The 25157-nt window shown below is 45.3% G+C and overlaps 1 protein-coding gene across 2 annotated transcripts in view; it reads left to right on the forward strand.

The window, feature by feature from the left end:
* Window positions 1-25157, forward strand: part of HMG20A (high mobility group 20A) — a 260812-nt gene that overhangs the window by 10605 nt on the left and 225050 nt on the right. For both annotated transcript variants that reach the window (XM_078685079.1, XM_078685078.1), the window contains exon 2: window positions 10127-10208. The gene's annotated coding sequence lies outside the window, so the exon portion shown is untranslated. The remainder of the gene's footprint in view (window positions 1-10126; window positions 10209-25157) is intronic.

Below are 25157 nucleotides of genomic sequence, written 5' to 3' on the forward strand. Positions count from 1 at the left end.
TGGGACTCCCTATGTGACCTATCAAATCCTTTTTCTAATGTACAAATATATGTGATGTGTTTTTATCCCTATGAAAATATCAAAAAAATAACTAATTGTTTAATAAAATGAAATCTTGAAAACATAAAAACAAGTGGTGTGTATGTGTAGCTCCAACCCCTACGTGATGGTCGCCCTGTATAAATAGGATCCCCGGATTGGACCTAGACTTATCCCTGGGGCAGGGTTCTTGCTTTCCTTTTTGCCAGTTTACCTCATATAGCCTGCCCTTTAATTAACAAATCCCTCTGGGAACCCCCTTCTATTAAATTATTTCATCATCTCAGCCGTGGCATAGCATAAGCCCCTGCAGGGTCCACGGGTGCAACATAAGAATCGCAGGGTTGAATACATATCCAACCTATTAAAAACCAGAGCTACGTTTCTTAATGGCCAAATCAAAGCAGTTAAAATCATGCTAGGAAACTCTCCGATCTTGTTAAAGCACAAACCATTAAATGCTTAAATCTGTCCTTTTCCCAGAACTGGCATGTTTCTATAACAACACGATCCTGGACATTTGAGATTGGATTGCTTCAACAGGGCAAACGTTATCTTATCACCCCTAAAACATAAATAACATTTCCTCCACTAAATCCCCATTTTACCCATAGGATTCCATGCCACTTAATCTTACCAATTCAGTTAAATACTGTCACCTCCCCCTTGGGGTAAGTATCATTAACTCGGCTCTCAATCAGGATCTTGTTAACATCTCTGTAGAGAAAGGTGGTATTAGAACGAATTCTAAAAATCAGACCATGAAAAAATTGAACATTATTGCCAAAATCATGGAAAATGTATTGTTAAATAACTTAACTAATATGTTAATGAACATGATTCGCTGAATAAATTCTAGTCTGTCTTCCGTGTAGGGGAACATATTGAATTGGATTCAGTTCCAAAGGCAGCTAGGCGTGAGTAGTCTTTTGTACTAAGTGTCTTTTGAATATTATTTGGGCATTGCGGCCTTCCACGCTTAAAAGTTGAGTATGTTTGAGTCTTCACTGGCATAACCTTTTAGTAAACATGGTCATCAAAAGTTTACGCTCTCGAATTACCACCATTCATATTAAGATTATTTGAGGTCTGCTATTTTGCAAAATGCAACATCATCCTCAGGATGGTCTTTTTTTAATTGACAATTTAAGACTGTAACGTCAATGTCTTTCCACATATATCTGAATGATTTATAGTGTCCTTCAAGGATGTGATTTGAGACTACATGGGACACTAACCTATAGAGAGATACTCACTTATACAAGGGTCACATATTCATGTATGATCTAATTATTGTAATTACACATATGCATTTTCGTTTTCATGTAAGATAGTGTAAGCCACTCAGTTATTAGAATAGTGTTAGTTTAAATGATTGTTCTTCTAATGAAAATTGTGTGTTAGGATACGAAGTTACTTATCTCTTGATATATTCAATGAATCATAAGGTTAATCCATAACAGTTCCTGCGGAATTTTGGGAGTGCGCTTGTATAGCTTCAGTACAGGGAACATCACCTAAATTGCTATGTTCAGTATTTTTGACAGTGTTGCAGATGTTGGCTTCGGTATAAGTCACATCCAAAACTTGTTTGCACAGCATTGCTGACCAAGTGTTTCAAGTATAAAAGAAAGGAAAACCATAGCACTCTAAGCTAAATGTTTGTGAAATGATTAACAGTCCAAACAGTAAAGACTTGTATTAGGCAGAAACGTTTTCTTTACTGTAGAAAAACGTTGTTTAAGTATCACTCAGTATAGACTTGTTCAAAAAAATCATTATTCTCCAGTTTTCAATACATTGATGACAGCCGACACGTGTTTCATCACACAGTGACTTTTTCAAGGCTGTATAACATTAATAAACAGAATTTTAGAAACATTATTCCTTGCAAAATGAAGTCAATATAAAAGATAGAGGTAGAGACAAGCCTCTAAAAGAAAGCTGCTATTTGGAATCGTAGTTTGAAAGTAGAAAACTAAGTGTTGTTCCGAGGGCAGCTAGAAGTAGAGTATGAAAATAGACCCACATCTATAATGTGACTGTAGGTTGAGATGTGAAAAGCATAGTGGATATTACGTAAGGAAGATATGTGTGTGCATAGTATGTGAAAAGAGACGTGATGCAAATAGATAAGAACCGTTGTGCATGAATGCCAATAGCGAAATTCCAAAATGATGCCCCAAACTTGTGCCCAATTGTGTCAAAAATAAAAGATTTGACCGTCTAACCGTAAAAGTTAAAATTCTTGGTGCTGGGAGAGTGTGCCGAACAATTCTAAACCCGGTTTTAAAGTGGCACTACCAATAGTGGCCATGTGGTGTTCAAGATACCAACGGCTGATCGGGTGAGAGAAAAAGGCAGGCATAATGAAAGTGCACCAATATCAAATAGCATAAGCCCCATGTTGCCTTTATAACTTTTTTGTAAAAACTGTGTCACTCACATGTGAATCACAAAATTAGTCAAGTCGAGATGATGCATAGTCTATAATGGATAGTAAGTCCTCTTGTACAAGTTTACAGGTGGCTCCTATGTGTTTAACACGGTTTTCAAATATGAAAGCAGAATATAAGTAAACATAAATCTCATTCCAAAAGGAAAAAGTACTAACTAGGTCACAGTGCATAGCACAGGACTTAGTGGCATTTTAAGGATTCAGTATGGGCTCTCGATACATTTAAGAAATATAAGCATAACATACAACATGGAAGAAATCACCGTCAGAAATCTGTACATGTTGCATGGGTATCAATGCATGCGGACCTGTAACAATTTTCGCAAGAAAAGTATACACAGCTGAAGCAATCAGATTTTTACCAGGCAAAGTAATGTTGTATTTCAAAAGACAAGAGCAGGGACCTTGATAAGTCCTTATGTGAAATAGAGCGGAAGACGTTAGAGCCGATAGGTCAGCTAGTTACAATGTAATAGTGTAGACACTCTGAGTATTCGGCATGTATACTCACCTCAAGCACACAGTTCATAATACGCTTCGTAGGTGATTAACCGTACAGTAGCAGAATTGCCCAAAATGTCGGGAATTAGCACGTCGAACGAGAGCCCTGCAGACTAACCTGTGTCCAGCGCAGATCCTCCAGTATGTGAAGCTGCAGATTCGCCAAGCGGAAAACATATTTGTGCCGTCTCTTGCGAATCCAGAAAGAGAAAAAAGACTGAATGGCCTATGTTCTATTAGTCCTACATGGTGGCGGCCATATTGTGCGTATTCAAAAAATTGGTTGGAAGTGAAAAGTACTGACAGAAGAGTGGTGAGCCAAATGAAAATAGTGTTCAAAATGGAACAAGCAAAGTAGAAAACAGATTGCAACAGAAAAATACAAGTATCTAGCTGATCAGCATTATCACATTAAAATCAGTAGACGTGCCCGATCCATATAGATCTCATGGAAAATATTATAGTACATTCTTGATTTCACTGTTTGTATCAAAACAGTCCTATTGATTGTCTGTCACATTGGGAAAGCAGTCACCTTTCCCCCTAGTAATTGATTAGGAATAAGGGTATCAACATTGCATTGCACATTATTTAAAGCGTGCTGGGTACTTCCTAGTTACAAATAAAACATATACCAATATGCATGAGGAGAGAAAAAGATAACATGATCACTTTGAGAAAATATACATGCATAGTGCCAATTGCACCTATCACAGCGTATTCACCATATCATCACCATAAGTTATAATGATAACATATGAAACTTTGTATTGTGGTAACATGGAGGACATAGATTGTAATTACATTATTTTGTCAAAAATACATGTAATTCTCTGTCAAGATTTAAACCCCTTTCTACTGTGTGCAGTTTAAGAATCCATTATGTTTCCATATTCTCTCATGTTTAAAACCCTGTCCCTCCCCTCTTGGATTAATGGTTGCTTGTTGGGTCTGGTGGCTCAGTGGACTAATGCGTCTACTGCAGGGGCCTGTGTTCGACTTCATGGTCACAGGTTCAAATCCCGGCGGGTCCTCTCAGCCTTTCATCCATCTGAGGTCGATAAAATGAGTACCATTGAGTTGGGTAACAACAAACATCTGTTATTCAGCGCCAAGATACCCGTAGTGGTAAACATGCGCTTTACAAATACACATGTTATGTTGTACTATCCCATGAAATTTGATATTGGTTACTTCCAGAGTAGTATTACAGTTGAGAAATTCCATAATTCCAAATTCACGGTTTAGTAAATGGTGCCTCACAGAAATTGTAATAAAACACAATGGTCCAGCACTTTCCACAAAGAACAATAGTACAAAGCGATACGGTCCAAATCAGAGACACAGGGCAATGCAATATCACGCAAAAGGAGGCGAGAGTCAGCCACATCCCTCACAGACACAGGAGCATACACAACACGGAAATGTTCCGCAAAACGATCTACAATGGCGATCGGATCAATCACATTCTCACCACTCGCAGACTGAATCACAGGCACCACACGATTAGCTCTTTCTTTCTTGTCCAACCACGCCAGGAGTTTACCCGCCTTATCACCAACATCATACAATCTGCCTTGTTGCTCACGAAACATCACTTTTGCAGCGTCAGTAACTAGGGATTTATATGCAAACTGTTTTAGACCCAGGGCATGAAGTTTCTCAGGCGTGACACCAGATCCCAACTCGTCCTCCAAGGCAGAAATTTCCCCCTCGAGGTCCACTACCTCCCTCTTCCCGGCTTTCTTAGCTTCAACAATCAAAGAAAGGGCCTGTCCACGAATCACAGTTTTGAAGGCTTCCCACAGGGACACCGCCGAAGGGACCGACCCCTCGTTTTCCAGGAAATAAGCATCTATGGACTTGAGCAAGAGGGCACGAGTCTCAGGGGAGGAGAGATACCATGGGTTAATGGGAGCCACTCGGCCCACTGCCTCTATCCCAACCTCAAAACGAAGCCAGAGCGGCGAGTGGTCAGAGATGCCCCTTGGCAAATGTATAATCTCACGGACCGCCGACGACTGGGCAGCGGGCATCAGGAAATAATCTAGCCGAGATAGGCTACCATGGGCACCAGAGTGAAAAGTGTATTGAAGCTGAGTAGGATGTAACAATCGCCAGCAGTCCACAAGGCCAAAAGTATCCAAAAACCCACCCAACCAACGCTGGGCATGCGGGGTATCCCTGGGGGGATGGCGATCGTGAAGGCCAGAAAGCACTGAATTAAAGTCACCGGCAAGAAAGAGTACACTATCAGGAAGGTCCAACAAGACACGGCCTAAATCAGTGAAAGTAGCAGTTTGCAAGCCCGGGGGGACATAAACATTAAAGAGGGACAGGGTGCGGCCCTCATATCTACCCACCAGAACAATATATCTCCCACGATCATCCCGAATCACCTCATCTATCGCCAGAGGGAGGGAGTTACGAACAAGGATACCCACACCCCTGGATCCTGAAGTAAACCCCGAGTGTGCCACAAGGCTGTAGCCCCATCTATTCATTGCATTACATACATTCCCAATCAAATGGGTCTCTTGCAGGAAAACAATGTCCGGTGACAAACGTCTTATATATTTCAACACCACACTGCGCTTGATGCGATCTCCCAGGCCATTAACGTTCCAGGAAACAAATTTCAACCCCCTACCCCCCATCCCACCCACCCGAGCCAGGACCCCCCATCCAAGAGCTAGACATCAGAAACATCAGTAAAGACAGAAGCAATTCGCCTTGAAAACAACACACAAAAAAATAAGAACTTCCCATCCCCCCTCCCCCAAGCTGAAAGGAAACACCCCCCACCCTGCACCCCTGCAAAAAGCTAAAGAGCCACCCCAACCTGCAGTGTGCCTGTCGCCCCATAACCCCTAGTCTACACAAAGACCCCGGAGGAGGAAAGGTCTCCGTTCCACCCGCCCCCAGACTACAGTAAGAGCAAGAATCAACACACAAAAAATAAATAATCACATTGCAGAGGTACGCCGGCCACCACTCCTGGGAACGTATTCAAAACGAGACATCAGAGTCAAACAATCAGATCTCCACACCACCTTCGGCACCACCAGGGTGAGCGGCAGACTCAGTCTCAGGAGGACGGTCAGGCAAGGAGTCCAGCCAGTCATTAACAGCATCCGGTCTATCAAAGAACAGAGTACGCTCATTATACTCGACACGAAGTCTGGTGGGGAAAAGCATAGCATAGCGTAAACCCCGATCTCGAAGACGTTTCTTAGCACCACGAAACTCCATCCGTTGTCTTTGAACCTGTTGGGAGAAGTCCGGGTAGAAGTTCACTGTGGCATTCTCGAAGGCCACCGGGCCCTTCACCCGTGAGGCCTGCAGGATAGCGTCCCGATCCCTATAATGAAACAGTTTAGCCACAATAGGCCTTGGCGGAGCACCCGGCTTAACTTTGCCCCCCGGGACACGATGTGCGCGTTCAACCGTGAAAAATTTGGTAAGCCCGGAGGGGGCAAGATGGTTTAAAATCAGACCCTCAACCAGGAGATCAACAGAGTGGGGTTCAGGGTTTTCCGGTACACCAACCAGGCGAACATTGCAGCGACGTGCCCTGTTTTCAAAATCCTCCAGGCGTCGGGTCATGAAGTCGTTCACCCGACGAAGATTCCCAACCTCTGTCTGGAGCTCCGAGACGTCTTTCGTGAGGCTAGATGATTTAATATCCAATGACTGCACCCTCTCATTCGTCTTGCCGAGATCAGCATGAATCAGATTCACCTCAATGGCCACGGTGTCAAGTTTGTGGGCCAAGGCCTCGTACTGAAGGCCGGTGGATTCCCTCACTCCCGAGATGGCGCCCATGATATCCTGTAGGGAAGGCTCCGCCGACTCTTCCAAAATTCGTTCAGACGCCGCACTGTGGCCAGGTAGGGCAGTTCCGGGGGACCCCTTAGATTGAGTGTAACGGTCCATGACGTTCGTCTGAACCGGCGCTCCGCGCAGAGGTGTTTTCGTCTTGCGCGTTTCTCTGTCCCCTCTGCCCGCCATTTCGAAGATGCGTCACGGGACAAGCCACCAGGGTCGACGGGCCAAACACCCAAAACTCAGGATCAAAAGTACACCAAAAAGAAGGGCTCAACTCGGGAGGAGGCCACCAAACCAGCAAATAGACAAGAGGAAAGCCCCGTGTCCGAACTGTCTCCAAGTCTCAGCCAAGCGCGATACGCACACTCGTGGCACAGGTCGAGACAGAATCGAAACCGAAACTCAGGAAGGGGGTCTCACAAGGCCAGATCTCCTGCCGTTGTTGTTCAATTCCAGGACGGCCACAGATCTGCACCCCGTCCCGGGCGCACCTCAAGGGCGGAGCCCAAAAGTTCAGACCACCGTAGCTCAGGAGTACGAGATCCAAAGCAAATTCCGAAAAGTGCCAGGGTAATCAGCCAAACGTCCTCTACTTGAATTCTTACAAGAAATCAGGATCTAGTCAGGATAAATCGCCGGGAGCGGCGAGGGTCCGGAGAGCGCTGTGCTCAAGCGGCCATCACGGATGCCCGCCAAGCTCCTCCTCCAAAGAACAATAGTAAACAAATGAAGTTTAGAATCCGTTCAGTAGGGCTTTAATAGTTCTTTATTCTTATTCTTCATACAAAACGTAGCCAACGCGTTTCGTCCAAAAGGACTTCTTCAGGGCAAGAAGTGGTGATTCCGACTATGCTGGTTATTCTTTCAATCTCCACTTCTGATAATAAAATGTTCATTGGAAGCAGCACCTCACTGTTTTTTAATAATTCTCCTCCATGTATTTGCAAAGAGGAAAGGTTTCTAATTAAATGTATATTTCACGTCCCTTCTCTCTGGCGTATGAGATCCCCTTCGATTAAGCGCCGTAACCTCGCACCGCGTAGACTTGGCCAACGCGGACGAAACGCGTTGACTACGTTTTGTATGAAGATTAAGAATAAAGAACTATTAAAGCCCTACTGAACGGATTCTAAACTTCATTTGTTTACTATTGTTCTTTGTGAAAAGTGCTGGACCATTGTGTTTTATTGTAAATTGTTGGTATATACCTTTGGAAGCTTCGGGGCATGGAGCTTCAGGTCCTTGGCACCCAGATTCTATGAGTACTTAAGACTACATCACAGATAAGTGCAGTCACGATTGCCCTATACCCTGAATTGTCCGTTGTTGTTTTTACAAAAATTGTATGTAAAGTTGCACAATAATGTGAAGTTTTTTTCTACAAGTGGCAATTTTTTGTCTATATTTTATTCTGAAAAGCAAGCAATCGCCATTCTTGCTTTCATGCTTGTGCATGCATTTACATTTAATCATAGAGCATTCTGGGAGCGTTTATAAATTGCCTCAAAGCTTCAAAATTTGCAACAAGTTTTACACATGTGTATGTGGGAACCATGGTCTGTAATTATAGGTGAACCCACAGCATTTCCTTAGTGTTCTTATCCTAATAAGTAAAGACTTTGCTTTAATGTATCATATATGCAAGTTTGAATAAGTTATACATATGGATGCAAACCTTGCGAAAGGGGCAGACCATCTGGTTTCACATAACCATTCTGTTGTACTGTAAACGGACAGCCAGAGGGTTTGAGCTGGAGGGGGTTAAGCTCACCTGTACAGAGGACAAACTAAATATGAAATATGAAAGCCTGTTGTCCTTGACCCCAATCAGGCACTGACTATCTCTTGAGTTGATGTAGAGATCTAGTCCTAGTACTGGCATGTGAGAAACCAATAGTGCTCTCATCAGGGCGTTTCCATACACTCACCTACACCCTGTCACCAAGATGGCTACTGTACCATTGAACAGCGAAGACTCTTCCATCATTCCCATTCCTGCTTCGGGATTGTGTTAGCTGGCGATACCCTTCAAATGAACCACCAGTGAATTCTAATGGCAAGTCAGATACCACTGCTGACTCGGAAACTAAAACGCTGCTAGACACCAGTGGTTTGTCATTCAAAAAAAATTTAATTGGGTAGAAGTCCTCCTGACAGTAGGAAGCAGACTTCCACTTTCTCTAGACCAAATTATTCTGCCTATTTTAATGGCCTATTTTTTGGCAAAATACCCCAAACTCACCCACCAAGGGAGCTAAAATAGGCCTACACCACAAAGATTTAAAAAATTACAAATGACCGATACTATGCGAAGTGTTGAGGAAGAGGGAGCCAGATGGGAGGCAAGGAGATTGAAGACTGGTGCAGATAGGGAGGAAGAACTCGAGGCAAGTTGTGAAGATTGGGAGGGTGGTGGAGAGCAGGGAAGCAAGGTAACCGGTGCAAGTAGGAAGGGAGGGGCACCTGGAGTGGCAGGGGGTGAGACTTAAGGAGGGTGAGGAGCACGAGCACATAAAAATGACTTCTCTATATCCATCTATCTATCTATATGTTTGTGTGTGTTTGCATAAGTGGTCAATAACATCGATTAGCCTATACTCCCACACACCATCTGCATTTCATCTCGTGCATTAATCTCAGTCATCCAAACCTGAGGATCGAAACTGCTCCCTAGATATTGGGGATTTGTTTTCCTCCAACGGTGGATGTGACAGCAAGTACCCAGCCTTCCTGATACAGGGTATCGTTCCCTCTGACACCCTCCCCCTCCTTTTCTGCAATGCACCTCAATTTGGGGATAGAAGATGGAGAGCCTTGTGTTCTTTGTGCCACAGTCTCCCCCCCACTCCAATACCTTTCTCTGGAACATAACAGTATATTGCCATACGCCTGCCTTGATTACAAAAAGTTGCAAATACACACTTGTTGACAGTTTCTCTCTTTATAACTTTATTTTGGAAAGGCCAGATTTTGTACAGAAAACACTGTTGTCCTTCTCAGAAAAAACACACTTTCAAATGCAGCTCCATTTTGAGTGAAGCAAACTTTTAGTTTTTTGTCTCGGATTGGTCCAAAGTAATCTTAAAAATCTTCTATTTTTCATTACGCTCTCCAGCTTGTGGGGAGACAGACACACAATAGCCTGGGTATTATTTATGAAAAAAAAATTGAAGGTCAAAGCAGGAATATATCCAAATGTCATTAAAACGGTTTAGTGCCTATTGGAGAAGAGGTGGCAGTTATAGTTAACATTTACAGTTAAATGTATGTTTACCAACTAATATGATATGTTCTATCTAGGCTACCGCCAAAGAAACCATTTGGATTTCCCACTTGACCAGCGACAATACCACGTGTCAAGGAATTTGAAGTTCGTCTAAAGGTAAATCTTATTACAGCTTGATTTTTGCATTGCTTGGAATTCATTCTCATGTTTGCCACCATTTAGTAAGCTCTGCCTAGCTGTGAAAATCCTGCAGTGACAGCCATTGAAGCTTAGTAGATCTACAGGAACATCTTTGCACCAGGTCGCACCAGTCCGTCTTACTGTCTTGTGGATTGTTATGTTGTATGCAGGGCTTTCCCTAAGACATCCTGCATAGAATACTAAGTGCAGTTGAACTTAGGCACCTAACGTAGACAGCACAGTTTAATGTTTGCATGTTCACTGTACTTGTTGATCAGTGAAATGAAACATTGATGCCTGAATGTGTGTCTGAGATGACTTGTCTATCTTATTTCAACTCATTATTTTTGCTTATTCATCATCCCTGGTTTCCCAACAATTCATCTTTAACTTGTCATACAGACACTTGTATGTTTTACACCTGGATTTACAGGACGGAGTGTCGCTTGAAGCTGTGCAAAGTCTTTCCCTTTACTCCTTAATTGCACTGTATACCCTCCTGCATCACCCAAAAATTCCTTATAGCTCTGTTTGGTCAAACAAACAGAAAAAGACCCGCCAAAACGATACTTCGATGTGTTTACCTTACAAGAAAACTGTTAATTTATACTGGCTATTCTTAAGTTTGCTGAAGTTTCAGTTCTGTTGACATACTTTTAATTTTTTATCTGCCATAATGCATTTGAAACCAGCCCTTCAACTGTAAAGGAGGCGATAGACTAGTCTAAAACACACTTAATGAAATACATATTGTAGTGACTTCAAATGTGATTAATGCGCAATACCATTATTAGGTCTCGCCTGACCCAGAGCTTGCGCTAGTCTGGCCAGAACCTAAGAAAGGAGGGCTTCAAAAATGCCACCACCAGCTACAGTTTGCAGTGCATGGAGCAGAGGTGCCAAATGGCAAACCTCGTCATGCTCATTAAGCGCCCGCGATCACTTTCACTTTTGCCTGCGATCACTTTTGCGGCGCCCCTTTGATGTTATCGTTCAAAGAACAGCAAGAACATCAAACATCAAAGAACATGTTGTGTTAATGCTTTGCTGCTGCCCATTTTGACTTACAACGTGCTTTCTCTCTCCACAAACTCAATGTTTGTGTTCCTTTACTTTGAGATGCTTTTAGTATTACAGTCACACACACAACCACACACAACTACATGCACAACACACACGCACAACCGCACACACACGCACAACCACACACACACACACACACAACCTCACACACATACACAACCACACACACACACACACAACCACACACACACACACACACGCACACACAACCACACTCACACACACACAACCACACCCACACACAACCACAGACACACCACCCACAAAACCACCCACACAACCACCCACACAACCACCCACACAACCACCCACACAACCACCCACACAACCACCCACACAACCACACACACAACCACACACACACAACCACACACACACAACCACACACACACAACCACACACACACAACCACACACACACAAACCACACACACACACACAACCACACACACACAACCACACACACAACCACACACACAACCACACAACCAACCAGACATACAGACACACACAACCACACACACACAACCACACCCAACCACAAGCACACAGACAACCAGACACACACACAACCACAGCCAGCCACACACACAACCACAGCCAACCACACACACAACCACACACACTCACACAACCACACACACAACCATACACACACAACCACACACACAACCACACCAAGCATTGGCATAGCCAATAGGTCTCGCCTTTGGGACCTTATAAGTGTTTAGCCATGCAACAGTGATGTGGTTGCACCAAGGATATAGTCCTGCATAACTAAATACTTAGAAGGTCCCAAAAGCGAGACCTGTTTGCTATGCCAATGCTTGTTTTTTCAAGTTGTGGAGAGGTTAACGATCCCTAACTTCATAACTACTACATGAGCAATTGATTGACTTTTTGGACTCTGTGAACCAAGCTGTGTGAATGTAAATATTCTTTTATCATCATCGTTGATATTTATTTCGGGATAATCCCCCCCATAAATCAATAAATGGGCTGGAAACGTTTGCTGTGTCCGGTTTCCTCTGGCTTCTGCCCTTGTTTCCACACATCACTGTGATGTTGTTGTGCTAAGAAAAAATAATCTCCTGTTTTCTTACTTATGACCATGACATTTACTGGGCGTTTTCTAGGTTGAAACAGTGGAAGAACATGGTGGTGGTAAATGTCTTTGTTGTACGTGGCAGATATACTTTTTACATTGTAACAGTTGTTCAGATTTAAAACGATGGGTTTCATTATACAGCTTCCCTGCTACCTCTACCCGGCTGTCTTTGCCATTCGAACCCCACCCAAACCTGTTTTGAATATTAAGGCCATGATTGAAACTATACATGCATGTTTATAGATCTCCGACTTACCATGCCAATTAAAGGTTTTACTTTGATTAGCTATTACTATTGGAGGGAATTGTTGGGCCAGCCCGCAAAGTGATATAGTCCAAATTGTGTGTGCGAGGTTGTTAACCTAACCTAATTGTGAGTTACCTCTGCTTTTGAGCACTTTTAAGTGCTGCTGAGAAAACACATTAATAAACTTCCTTATACAAAGTGGTTGCACACCTACACTAATCCCTCCAAATGTGTTCTCGTAAGTGTAGCTCACAGCAGACTGAGTACTAAATACATACATATGTAAAGAGAGATCTTGCACTGGCAGTGCTTGTATTTTTCTATGAATACTCAAAGAATATGAGTAATTGAGTGCTTTGAACTGATTTACCAGGATGCGTTTGGAAAAACTGGTGCTTGTATGACTACTTTGTCTGAACCTCATTATTGTCCTAAATATCTACGGTTGAACCCATATTTTATGTTGATGCATTTTTAGTATAATTTGTATTAAGGTTGTGGACAAGTTAAGCTGCCTGCTTCTACTCAAAATGTGTTACCTCTTTCTCATAAGGATTACTTTTTTTTGCATTATTTTATATCGAACAGCACATGCCCTTCTCCAGAACCTAAACACACCCCTCTTGCTTCCAGTACCTCGGAACAGTTTCATATGTTTTATCATGGCAAGCTAATCCAGATGGTCGTGGATTGCCAAATATATTATCACATATTAAACTATATGCACCTAGCCCCAGACCACTTTAGCTTCTAAAACCTTGAGTTCTAAGCTGGAACTCCAGGTTTTTGATGATAACCTCCTCATTCTGACTAATCATCAGTCGTGATCTATATTGATCACCCATTAGTGTGTGATATGGTGGATAAAGGACATCTTCTCACCTTTCTTTCCAGAAAAATTGGGGCTGGGTGAGGGGTGTAGAACAAAGGAGGGGCTGGAGGTGCCTTCTTCCGGATGATCTAGATTTATGAAACTGGATTTTTTATGGATACCCCTGACCCCCTCCTGCCTCACCCCAGAGTTTCTGTTTAATTCTGGGATGCCTCAAAGTTCTGATTCAGGATTTGCCCACATTAAACTGCTGGGCAAACACTGACTCGCTCTCAACGGCGGTGTTAGTCCCAAGATGATTGCAGCTTTATATTTTTATAGGGGGTGTCACCACCGCCTTACTCCCATACCTGGCAATATGACCCTGCTTTCCTTCCCATCTGCCCACGGGCATTTTGCCACCTACAACTGCAGTGCTGTTTAATTCGGTGCTGCCGTGTGCAGGCAGCAAAATGCCTGTTGGCAAGAATGATCTGGCACAAAGTCTGCATACCCTGAGTTAGCTGTCATACTAGTTAACCTTTACATAGATCCAGCGGGAGAGCATGTCTGAAAACTATGCTGTAATTGGGGGACGGCTAACTGCTGGCATACTTCTAAAGTACCTTTTGTATTCTGGTAAAGGCAGTTCTTTATTATTTTCACTAATTCACAAGTTAGAAGTGTCAATTAGCAGTTGGTGAAGTCAGTACTGGTAATTCTGTGCATTCCTGTGTGTGTGTTTCTGGGTGATTGCCCTTTTTGAGCAGCAAGTAGAAGCTCTCTTTAGTGGTGGTTAAATGTTGCTTGTATTTCATCAGGCCAGTACCACTCCATAGCACACAGGCGCATGTCAAGGTTGGTCAACCTAATCCATTTAGGGGGAACGTTAACAGTGCAGGTGTTGGCATCTCATCAAAAGTTTCCCATTGCATTCGGATTCATGCAGTTAATCATATTTTCTGTAACAGATAGGTAAGAAATGTTCTCCATCACTTGGTGCAGCTAGTGATAGTATTTCTGTGCTTTCCTAGATACGTGTTTTTAGATGATTGCCTTTTTCAGCATTTGACCCACTGAGAGATGATTCTAGGGAACAAATGACTCCTTTCTTTGACACTCCTGGATAGTTCCATGTTCACTTAAGATTAGCTACTCTTCCCTAACCTCCTCCCCCATTTTGCAAGTCTGAACTATGAGTGTGATGCAGTGTCTTCAAAATTGTTTCCTAATCATAAAACACAAGGTTTCATCTTAGACTCTCGTCTCATCCTGCAGACCCTTTTTAAAAAGTATCCTAAATGCTTATTTACCAATCGAACCTTAGTCCTATACCTTGTTTGGTCAAATTAAGATACACAAGCAGTGGAACAGCAAACAGTTCTCACCTTTGTGACCTATTGGCTTTGCCATTGGTTTTTCCCCATACTGCACAGCATCCGCAGTGTTGTACAGTGTGGTTAAAGTATTAAAAAAATAGCCTTTTATGCAGCCGCCCACATCATTTTGTATGCACGTGTGCGCTAACAAGATGACTCCAGCTTTCTTTTTTTTTTGTTATTGATTGGTAACTAAATAGAAAATAAAACTTGCACAAGCATTTTTTGTTAGGTCTCGCCTATTCTATCCCGTAGGGATTGAATAGGCGAGGTTATAGTAAGCAGTCCGAAAAGTCTCCCTTGCTGCGGATCGCGTACAGTTCATGTGAGCCAGGCACGTGCACATCATCGCCAGCCACATCACACATCACCATTTGTCTGTGCCTCGGCATCAGACTTCAAAGGCTGCCGCTCCCTCGCCCCTGCATCAGACTTGAAAGGAATGCACGCCCCCACCACAGCATTGCAGAGAGCTTTTTTTTTTTTAGGTCGAGCTAAAACAGCGCTTCTGCTTTTCCTGCATTCCTTTGTGGCCATCTGCTTTTCCTGCCTCTCACACCTGCCCCTCCCTCTCCCCCACCACAGAGCAGCCTCAGGCTCAAAGTACGTCGCACGCTGTGCTCGTACCCAGCAGTCGTTTTGTGTATTCCAGATAAACAGACACATGGTTTACTGGGCTGTTTTGCTAGACCCTTCTCCTAGCGACAGATTTCCTACTGGCTTTGTTTTCACTCTCTCACCTACCGTTAATCTTTCCCTTTGCCTCCGCGCATATTTTTTGTTTCCTCGTTTCTCTCTTAAAACGCCACTATATCATTTTCACCCTCCTTTTGAAGCCCTGCTCCCACGATACTGATTTTCCGTCTCCTTCTACTTCCACTTTTTCCCCTCTTTCATTGCCTCCTTTTCTCTGTCTCTTTTTCACCCTGTCTCTTTTATTCCCCTGCTTCCCATCTCTCTCAGCCTTCTCATGTGTGCACATTTTATGACAGTGACTGCAAGGAGGCTGCATGTTCTTTCTAGTAGCCTGGGTTGTTTGTGCATCAGTAATGTTTGTCCTTTATGGCTCCTCGCTGTGCGAGTCAGTGATGCACATTATATGGGACGTCGTGGGCTCTGGATTGTCAATGCTTGTCCCGCCTGCCTGCATTGCTGTGCCTTGGAGATGTGTATTTTCATCAACCGCCTGAGAGTGGGTAGTATAGAAATGTGTTATTTGTTTCTGGCAGCGTGACCTTTGATGTGTGCGATCATTGGACGCCGGTTACATCGCAGACAGTATATTGGAGACCTATGATCTCCGGCAGCGCGAAGTTGCACCAGAGATGGGTGTGCTGCGCTGTAACAACAGATGGTGTGCAGTGTTTTATTTGTATTCTCTCTAGCATGTCATGTGTACAGATGACGGGTGTGCTCTCTACCAGCATCAACCAGGTTTTGTTCTGCCACAGTGGCCGTGTAATTCTCTGTCCATAGGGTCCCAACTCCTTGTGAGATGTGGTGGTGGTCGGGAGATGACGTCACTCTTGACTTGAGCACCTCCAGATTATTGTAGTGTACTTCAAGCAGCGGCACATCGATTCTTTTTTACCATGCCGTCCCTGGTGCAGATTGCAGCTCACCCTCACACCCCTTCACCCCCCTCACCCTCACACACCTTCACCCTCACACCCCCTCACCCCCCTCCCCACCCTCACCCTCACCCTCACCACCCCTCACTCCTCACTCCCCTCACACCCCCACCCCTCACCCCCCCTCACCCCCTCACACCCCCACCCACCCTCACACCCCCACCCACCCTCACACCCCCACCCCCCCACCCACCCTCACACCCCCACCCACCCTCACACACCCACCCACCCTCACACCCCCTCACCCAACCCTCTCACCCTCACAACCCTCTCACCCTCACAACCCTCACACCCTCACAACCCCCTCACCCTCGCACCCCCTCACACACCCTCACACACCCTCACACACCCTCACACCCTCACTCCCTCACTTTCACACCCCCTCACCCTCCCTCACCTCACACACCCTCACACCCTCACTCACCCTCACTCACCCTCACTCACCCTCACACATCCTCACACACCCTCACCAGCATATCATAACAAAACACAGCATAGCATAGCAAAACAACATAGGATAGCAAAACATAGCATAGCAAAACATAACATAACATAGCAAAACACAACAAATCATAGCATAGCATAACAAAACAAAGCATAGGATAGCAAAACTAAACAAGGCATAGCATAACAAAACAAAGCATAGGATAGCAAAACAAAACATAGCATAGCATAACAAAACATAGCATAACAAAACATAGCAAAACACAACATAGCTTAACAAAACACAACAAAACATAGCAAAGCAAAATAAAACATATAATAGCATACCAAAACATAGCATAGCATACCAAACACAACAAAACATAGCATAGCAAAACAAAACATAGCATAGCATAGCAAAACATAGCATAGCATAACAAAACATAGCATAACACATCAGTGAGGGGCACCTTTGGATGGGTGTTGTTGATTAACTCTGAGTCCTGCCAAGTTTGATGTGAGGGGAGTCTGGGTCTTCCAATATAGCTTCAAAGAGATCTTGTACATAGTTGGGTAGTTCTGAAGGTGCAACTTTGTACAGAAGCCCTTTAATTTGAATATTATTTCAACAAGACCTGTTTTCAAGATCCTCTCATTTCTACTGCAGATTGGTCTGCTGTTCCTCTAGGATAACCATCCATTGCTAAAATTGTTAGCAGTCATTCAGTTGCTCATGGAGGCCCTTTTCTACTTCCTCTACGAGAAAGCCCCGGTCATTAACTTCCATCAGCACTTTAAGGAAGTCCCTACAGAGGACTGTTTTCAAAACGGTCCTGGAAGGCTGCAAGTAAAACAAATCCTTTGTGACACCAGAGTCTGCAGCTGTACGCCATCACTGGGTATAGCCTATAGTGCCCTCTACATCTCCTGTGGGATCCATTGTGGCTCTATGATATACTAATTGTTTAAGAAGGCTTTTGATAGTTTGATCCCACTCAGCTCTACCTTTCACCACGGCTAAATCACTATTGTGGAGTGCATCATACCTCACGTGGTAGACAAGAGGGTCCTAAAAGCCCTTAGTGGGAAGGGTCCCGAAGCAGAGTTATCCGCAGCAGGGGATTGTGTGTATTGTAGATTGAACGAATGGTCCGATCTCACTATAGCAGTCGTGAGAAATAGAGATTGCTGTAACATTCCCTCCGTATTCAAGGCCAAAAGGTCAAAAAATAGCTTGTGCTAAGAGGCACACACCCCAGAAGTGTATACAGTGTACTTCCACTTCTCAGGCCACTCTCCTATGGTCTGAATACTTGGGGCGATGTGCATCTCAAGTCCAGTAGGAAGCTCCTTTTAAGTGCCGGCCAAGCAGTCCGTGGTGGCTTCTAAGGTATGGTCAATTCCTTCATCTACTTAACTGGCGCTGGACATTTTCAGTAGTGAGGTGAGCACCTGTTATAAACTCCCAGCGACCTTCCGGTGGTCTACTGCGAGTTTATGAATTCTCATGGCTTCTTGATTTTTCAGGGGCACACAAGATGCTTTGTGTATTGCATACAAAATGGTGACCGTCCCACCCATTTTCTATTACATTTAAAGTACAGTACACTTGAATGTATTGTACCCTTTGAAAAACCTCACACTCTACTTTCATAAGTTCATTGCATCCTGTTTGTCGATTTCAAGAATAGAGAAGAGCGCATATCTCGTTCCTTTAGTTTGCTAGAAAGGGCTTTGGTAACCAAAGCATTATCCAATTTTTCTCCAAAACACCTTGTTGGTTGACCTCCGTTTCTAAGATGCGATACATGGTTTTAGCTGGCCCAAAATAATGTAGTGAGTAAATTCGTTAGTTTATGTACTTGAAGTTTGAGTGGAGTCTCTGGAGTAAGATTGGCACTGTATAGTTTATAATTGTAGTAAGCTTCATCTTAATTGTTCTGCTCTGCCCCACCATGCGAGGCATGTTGAGAGCAAGACAGTAATGTCTGTACTGTTCTTAATAGTAAATTCATAATCAATAGAAATGGTATTCTCTAGGTCATTGGTAAAGTAGAGATCAAATTATTTAATTGAACCCTTTTGCCATTTTAGCCTTGGATCCATTCCAGAGTATTTATACAATGTATATTCAATGGATTGTTTTAAGGGAGTACTGTGATACAAATGAACAAAATCTAATAACTTCTAATATTGTGGGGACTGAGGATTATTTGGGTTTGAGAATGATTACCGCATACCCATTATTGTACAATTAAAGCCCCTCTCAACTTGTAAGGCCCTTATAAAGGCATCATCAGATCTAATAGCAAGAGAAGTGTGGATAAAGGGCAACACTGTCTGGAGCGCTCTTTTAATGTGAAAGATTCAAAAGGCAACCTGTTTGTGCTGATGTTTGTTTTGGGCTTGTGATAAAGTGTTGCAACCTCCCTGGTGAACTAGTTTCCCAAATCTGCTCTTAACGGGTTAGGTACCGAGAGGTCCTTACTACATTCATCAGGTCTGGGGAGGGAACCATGGTAGGAACCCACCCAGGAAGAGAATGCTGTGAATTCAAGATATAGGATCCCATTAGCACATATATATCGACACATCATACACATGACTAGTGTCCCTGTGCTGCGAAGGGTTCTCATGATGTAGATGACTCCTCAATCACCTGGAGCTTGCTTGAGAAGACACTTTCCTTGCTCCCCTTTATTTCTTTGCTGTCTGGTTTCTAGTGATGCTGCCTAGTTGTCCAGGTTTGTCTCGAGGGTCGCGCTAGGTGGGGGATAAAGGCGAAGGTGTCTCCTTGTCTGTGTGAATATCGAGCAATTTGCAGACTTACTCTAGGGAGGTGAAAAGAAAATTCATGTAAAAGTAACTGGAAGATAGACATTAGATTAGCCAGATAAGGAAATGTACTTGTTTAATTATACTTTACGTTTCTTGTATTTGTTTTGTTTCTGAGCTTGCGATCTTTATACCTGCACATCAAGTATCATAATGTAGGAGAATGGTTAATACAAAATGATAGATAAATGTAAAAAAAAAAAAATCTAGCAAAGACCCTGAGCTTGCTGTTGGCAATTCAGAAAGCTACGGCTGACGAAGATGAAATGGCCAAAGAATTAAAGAGGAAGTAGCTAAGACTAGCTCACTGGGACCAAGGGGCGAGGAGGATGGAGAGGCAGGAGGAATGGGCCTGGGAAGAGAAATGATGAGAGAGAGAGGGAAAAACGCGAGAAAGGGAGGAGAAGCAGGCAGAGTCGAAGGAGAAAGAGAAGCAAAATGAAAGAGTGCTGGAAAGTGAAAAGAGAGCCTTTGAGAGAGGATGTCAGAATTGACAACTCCATATGGGATAAGTGACTCAACATCCAGGTCAGGCCAGGTTGTGGTCAAGATTCCAAAAACCTTGTGCATGTAAAAGGTCAGAATATTTTGTAATGGGTTGTGGGCTTTGGGGTAACTTGTAAAGGGCAAGTCTTAAATGAAGTTTCTAAAACAGCTGCTTTAATGGGGTGCATGCCATTAGAAGTGACAGCCGTCAGTAGGAGGATACCTGTGGCCGACCAGATGGTCTATGAGCGAATGAAGGAAGCTCTCGGGCTGTTTAGGCTGAAGCCAGCTCAATACCTGCAGAGATTCCGTGAATGCAGGAGAGCGCATGGTGTTCCGTTTGAGACTTGGATTCATGGTGTATTGTGTGATTGGAATGAGTGGGTAAAAGGGATGCGCGCTAATGATTTTCAGTCCCTTACCCAATTGATGGTGACAGAGCGACTCAAGGAGGAGTGCTCTACCCAGCTTAGGCAATACCAGTCTGATCTGACAAAATCCAACAACACTTGCAGTGTTAGCTGAGAAGTGGTTGGCAAACAGAGTTAAACAAAAAAGGCTGGAACAGCATAGTTCTAAGCCAAAGGGAAAGACAAACTCTCCACAGACTGGTTCCAAACTAGAGGGTAAGGGCCGGGGTAATTCTCATGGGACTTGAGAAAAGTCCAGGTAACATAGGAATGGCAATGTTGTATCTGGGAAGAAGCATCATGAGATAGAAAGGCAAGGTATCCCTTCCAGGTCCATGAAGACTTGTTTTAAGTGCCACAATGCGTGACATTAGCAGCGAGATTACCAAGAGCAAGAACTTGACCCAGCAACACCTTTTATAGCAGACATGTTACATGTGGGTGAATGTACCAGAGAGATAGACTGGTTACGCTCAGTCTAGTAGCTATGGACATTTAGGAGAGGGACCAAGATGGTCTGCAGCACATCCATCCTAATACAATGGGATTTATGCAGGACGTTGGTGTCAATGGGAGGAAAGTGCCTGCGCTGAGGAATACTGGAGCCTTCTGCACTATGGTTATGAGGAAGTACCTCAAGCCTGAGGAGATACTCCCTAGACCAAAGATACAGGTTTGGTAGCCAGTGGTAGAGGGTATGAAATATCTGCTTGCCTGGGTTGAGATTGTGCTAATTGGCAAGGTGGCCATGATTGATGGCTAGGTTAGAGAAAAGCAAGGAGCTAGATGTATTTTGGGCAATGAAGTGATTGCCCCTGGATTTGTGCCAGGAGCACAAACCTTTATGGTCTGGACAACGTCAGCTGTGTTAACCAGAGTACAAACCCAAATCCAAAGGGATTTCTTCTCCACTGTCATTCTGTCTTCTTGGGACACTGTCACAATTTTCTCCTTAACCAGAGTACAGCCTGCACATCAGTGTCAGAGGGAGGCTGGGATCATCTCTGATTGCCAGGGACCAGGGCAAGGTAGTTTGCAGGAAAGTGTAGACTTGAGAAAACAGTGGCTGTGGAGGTTATCGCTTCTGCTCCAGATAAGGCTCCTAAAGTGCACTGGTTGCGGGAGTCTGGGTTGTTTCCAGAGCTGCAGGGTTTGTTAGTTGCTGGAGGAGCCTACCCAAGAAGCCTTACGTGAAGCACAGGAGGTGTGGGACTTAGGAAGAAACCCAGGAGCAGGTCACCAAAGGAGTGACTGGGAAACACTTTTGGCTGGGAGTTTCTACTTTATAGTGAACTTGTAAACCCTGAGCCAGTAATTAGGGAGAGGCTAATGGATCCATTTGTTACTAGCCCATGAAGTGCCCTTCGCAGGAAACTTGGGGAATAGAAAAACCCAGGATAGTTTGGACCCTCTGTGTCTCTGCGCATCCCTGACCAGTAGAATAGAGAAGGTCTGTGGAAACTGTTCTGCTTGCCATATTAGTGGTAAAACAGGAGGGGGAGGAATCGGGCACCATCAGTGCCTCTACTAGTTAGTGTTTTTTCTTTGCACAGGTGAGAATAGAGATAGTCGGTCCATTGAAACTCCCCCTTCCCCTCCCGCCCCACCCTTGTATTCAAGCAATGGAAACTTAGGAATAGTAGGTTACACAAACTATCAGGAATGTCAAGAGGTGTTGGTGCTAAAGTCTGTTTGTCCCTAGGCTTAAAGGCTGTTTGTCGCAGGGCTTTGTATAATAAATGGTGTGGGCCATGCAAAATATTTCAGAAGGTGTCTGTATTAAACTACTTGGAGGACACAGGTGCCACAAGGGAACCCAAGAGGGTGTTCACTGTGAACAGGTTGAAACCTAACTGCCGCAGTGACATGACATGGCTACAGCTAAGGAAGTGGAAGAAGTGACATGAAGCATGGCACTATAGTACCAGTTCACTGAGTTAACACTTGAGCAGAAAAGAGAGCATAGAGAGGTGTTGAGACTGTTTGCCAACCTCATCTGAAAGAGACACGTTAGTGATAGATTCCTTACCTTAGAATATTCCCAGGTGTCAGACTGGATCCGGAAAGTTTTTTGTCAGCAGTGACCCTGCGCGTCAGTAGGTGGCGTCGAGCGGCTCCTCGTCCGTCGCTAGCGTCGTAAGCTCCGAGATGACCTCACGGAGACTACTTAGGTGCCACCCATGCGTGCTGACGTCAGTTCTTTCTTTCTTCTGCGCCAGCAAGCGCAGATCCGGTTAGAGCACGTACCCTAGTCACTTTTTGACTAACTTTTTTGAGAGTTTTGTCTCTACTTCTTTTGATTCTTTGACTCCTGGTGCCACGTAGGGATGCCTGGGTTTAAATCCTGCGAGGCCTGTCGCCTTACGATGTCGGTGGCCACCCCCATGGCGTCTGTCTCTACTGTCTTGAGCGCGACCATGACTCCAGGTCATGTTCCGACTGTCTAGCCATGGCTCCGAAGGTTTTGTGGGAGCGGTCCCGAAAGTTGCTGGAGGCCAGGCAGTCGTCGCAGTGCCATTCGAGGTCCAGGGCTCGAGGGAATGACTCGGGGTCAAAGTCTTCACCCTCGGTAAGAGACGTCACAAGAAAAAGTCGAAGAAGCGTGTACGCTCTCGGACGTCCCCCCATTGGTCTCCGGACGCGGATGAGGGGGCAAGGGGTCCTTCCCCTGCGGCTCAGTTGGAGCTTCGAGTCCCGCGGCCTACCCGCCCTATCCGGGTCCGTCGGTGACTCTGGCCCAGAGTGCAAGAGTTTCTTGCCGCCATGGACCGCCTATTCAGGCCGAAGGCTCCCGTCGGCGCGCCTTTGGGCCCCAAGGTCCCTATTGAGGGCCCGGTGGTTCCGGTCTTGGTGCCGCAAGGTCCTCTGCTGGCAGCTCCGGCCCCGGCGCCACAGAGTCCTCCATCAGCGGCTTCGGCCCCGGCGCCCTCTGCGTCTCTGTTCTCGGCGCCGCAATGGGTTCTGTTCGTCCCACCTCCGCCCTTGCCCGAGTTTCCGGGCAATTTTGCACCGGCATGGGACCCTAATTGGGACATGCCGCCTCTGCCGCCTGTGCCTCGGGCCGTGGAGGAGTCGGTTGACTGGGAGGGGTCGGAGGACCCTCCTGCAAGGCAGTGGGAGTCCAAACATGAGTAGGCAGACTACTCGGAGATTGCAGGTGGCCGTGACCTCTACTCTGAGCTTGGGTTTGTGTCACCTCCCGCTGTCATGGAGGAAGGCGCAACATACACTGTGGTGCTCCGTAGAGCAGCTGAGGCTCTTGACCTTGATCTGCCTACTGTTACCCTCGAAACGAACCTCCTTGCTGAAGTGCTTCAGCCGGCGGCAAGTTCTATGGAACCTCTGCTTCCGTTCAATGAGACCTTAACGGATGTTTTGATGGGCACCTGGTGTAGACCGGCCATAGGGGTTCCTTGGATGAAAAGGTGGCCAGGTGTCATCGCCCGGCACCTGGTGACCCTGCCATTTTAACAAATCATGCGACCCCGGAGAGCTTGGTCATTCAGGCCCCAACTTCCAAAAGTGCATTCCCTACCGCTCCGCCGGATAAGGAATCTAAAAAGCTGGAGCAGTTTGGAAAAAAGTTGTTCTCCTCTGCCTGTCTGGGGCTGCGGTCAGTCAACATCGCATGCCTCTTGGGCCACTACTCTCACGCTGTGTGGGACATGGTGGCGCATACTCTGCCCCAGTGCCCGGAGAAGGTTCAGGCTGTACTTTCTCAAGCAGTTGCGGAGGGGAAGGATGCCGCAAAGTTCGCCATTTGGTGTGGACTGGACACCGCGGACTCTTTGGGGAGAGCCATCTCCACAACGGTGGCCTTGCGTCGCCATGCCTGGCTGCAGTCCGCTGGGTTTTCGGGGGATGTCCAGAGTGCCCTTATGGACATGCCTTTTGAAGGTACTCGCCTGTTTGGCGATAAGGCAGACAGTTCACTGGAGCGTTTCAAGGAATCTCGGGCTACGGCCAAGTCCTTGGGTCTCTCCACCACACACCCGGCCACATCTAACTTTCGTTTCTTTCATGGCCACGGAAGGGGTGACCCTACACGTCCGTTCAGCCAGAAGCCTGCGCAGAACCAACCTCAGCACAGCCTCGGGCGTGGTGGCTGCCATGGCTGCACAGGGGCCCAGCGTGTGTGTCAGTTCACCTCCGCTCCGGCAGCATCTGCCTCAAAGCCTTCCTAGTCCAAGCTTAGATTAAACATCACCTTCCCTCACTGGTGCTCTGTCACGTCGGCCAGGTGGGTGCTGCAAATCGTCTGAAGGGGCTACTCCCTCCCCTTTGAGTCTGCCTCCCCCCCCCAGCCATTCCACCTTAGTACCACTGCATGTCGGGGATCACTTTGCGCTTCTCCAACAGGAAGTCACAGCCCTCTTGGCCAAAGGGGCTATTGAGCACGTTCCTGTGCCAGAAGTAGGACGTGGTAGTTATTCCCACTACTTTCTGGTCCCAAGAAGGAGAAAGGGGGCCTGCGCCCCATCTTGGACCTCAGGAACGTCAATCGTTTCCTCTG

The sequence above is a fragment of the Lissotriton helveticus genome, chromosome 3_2, assembly GCF_964261635.1.
Source record: "Lissotriton helveticus chromosome 3_2, aLisHel1.1, whole genome shotgun sequence".
Classification (NCBI taxonomy): domain Eukaryota; kingdom Metazoa; phylum Chordata; class Amphibia; order Caudata; family Salamandridae; genus Lissotriton; species Lissotriton helveticus.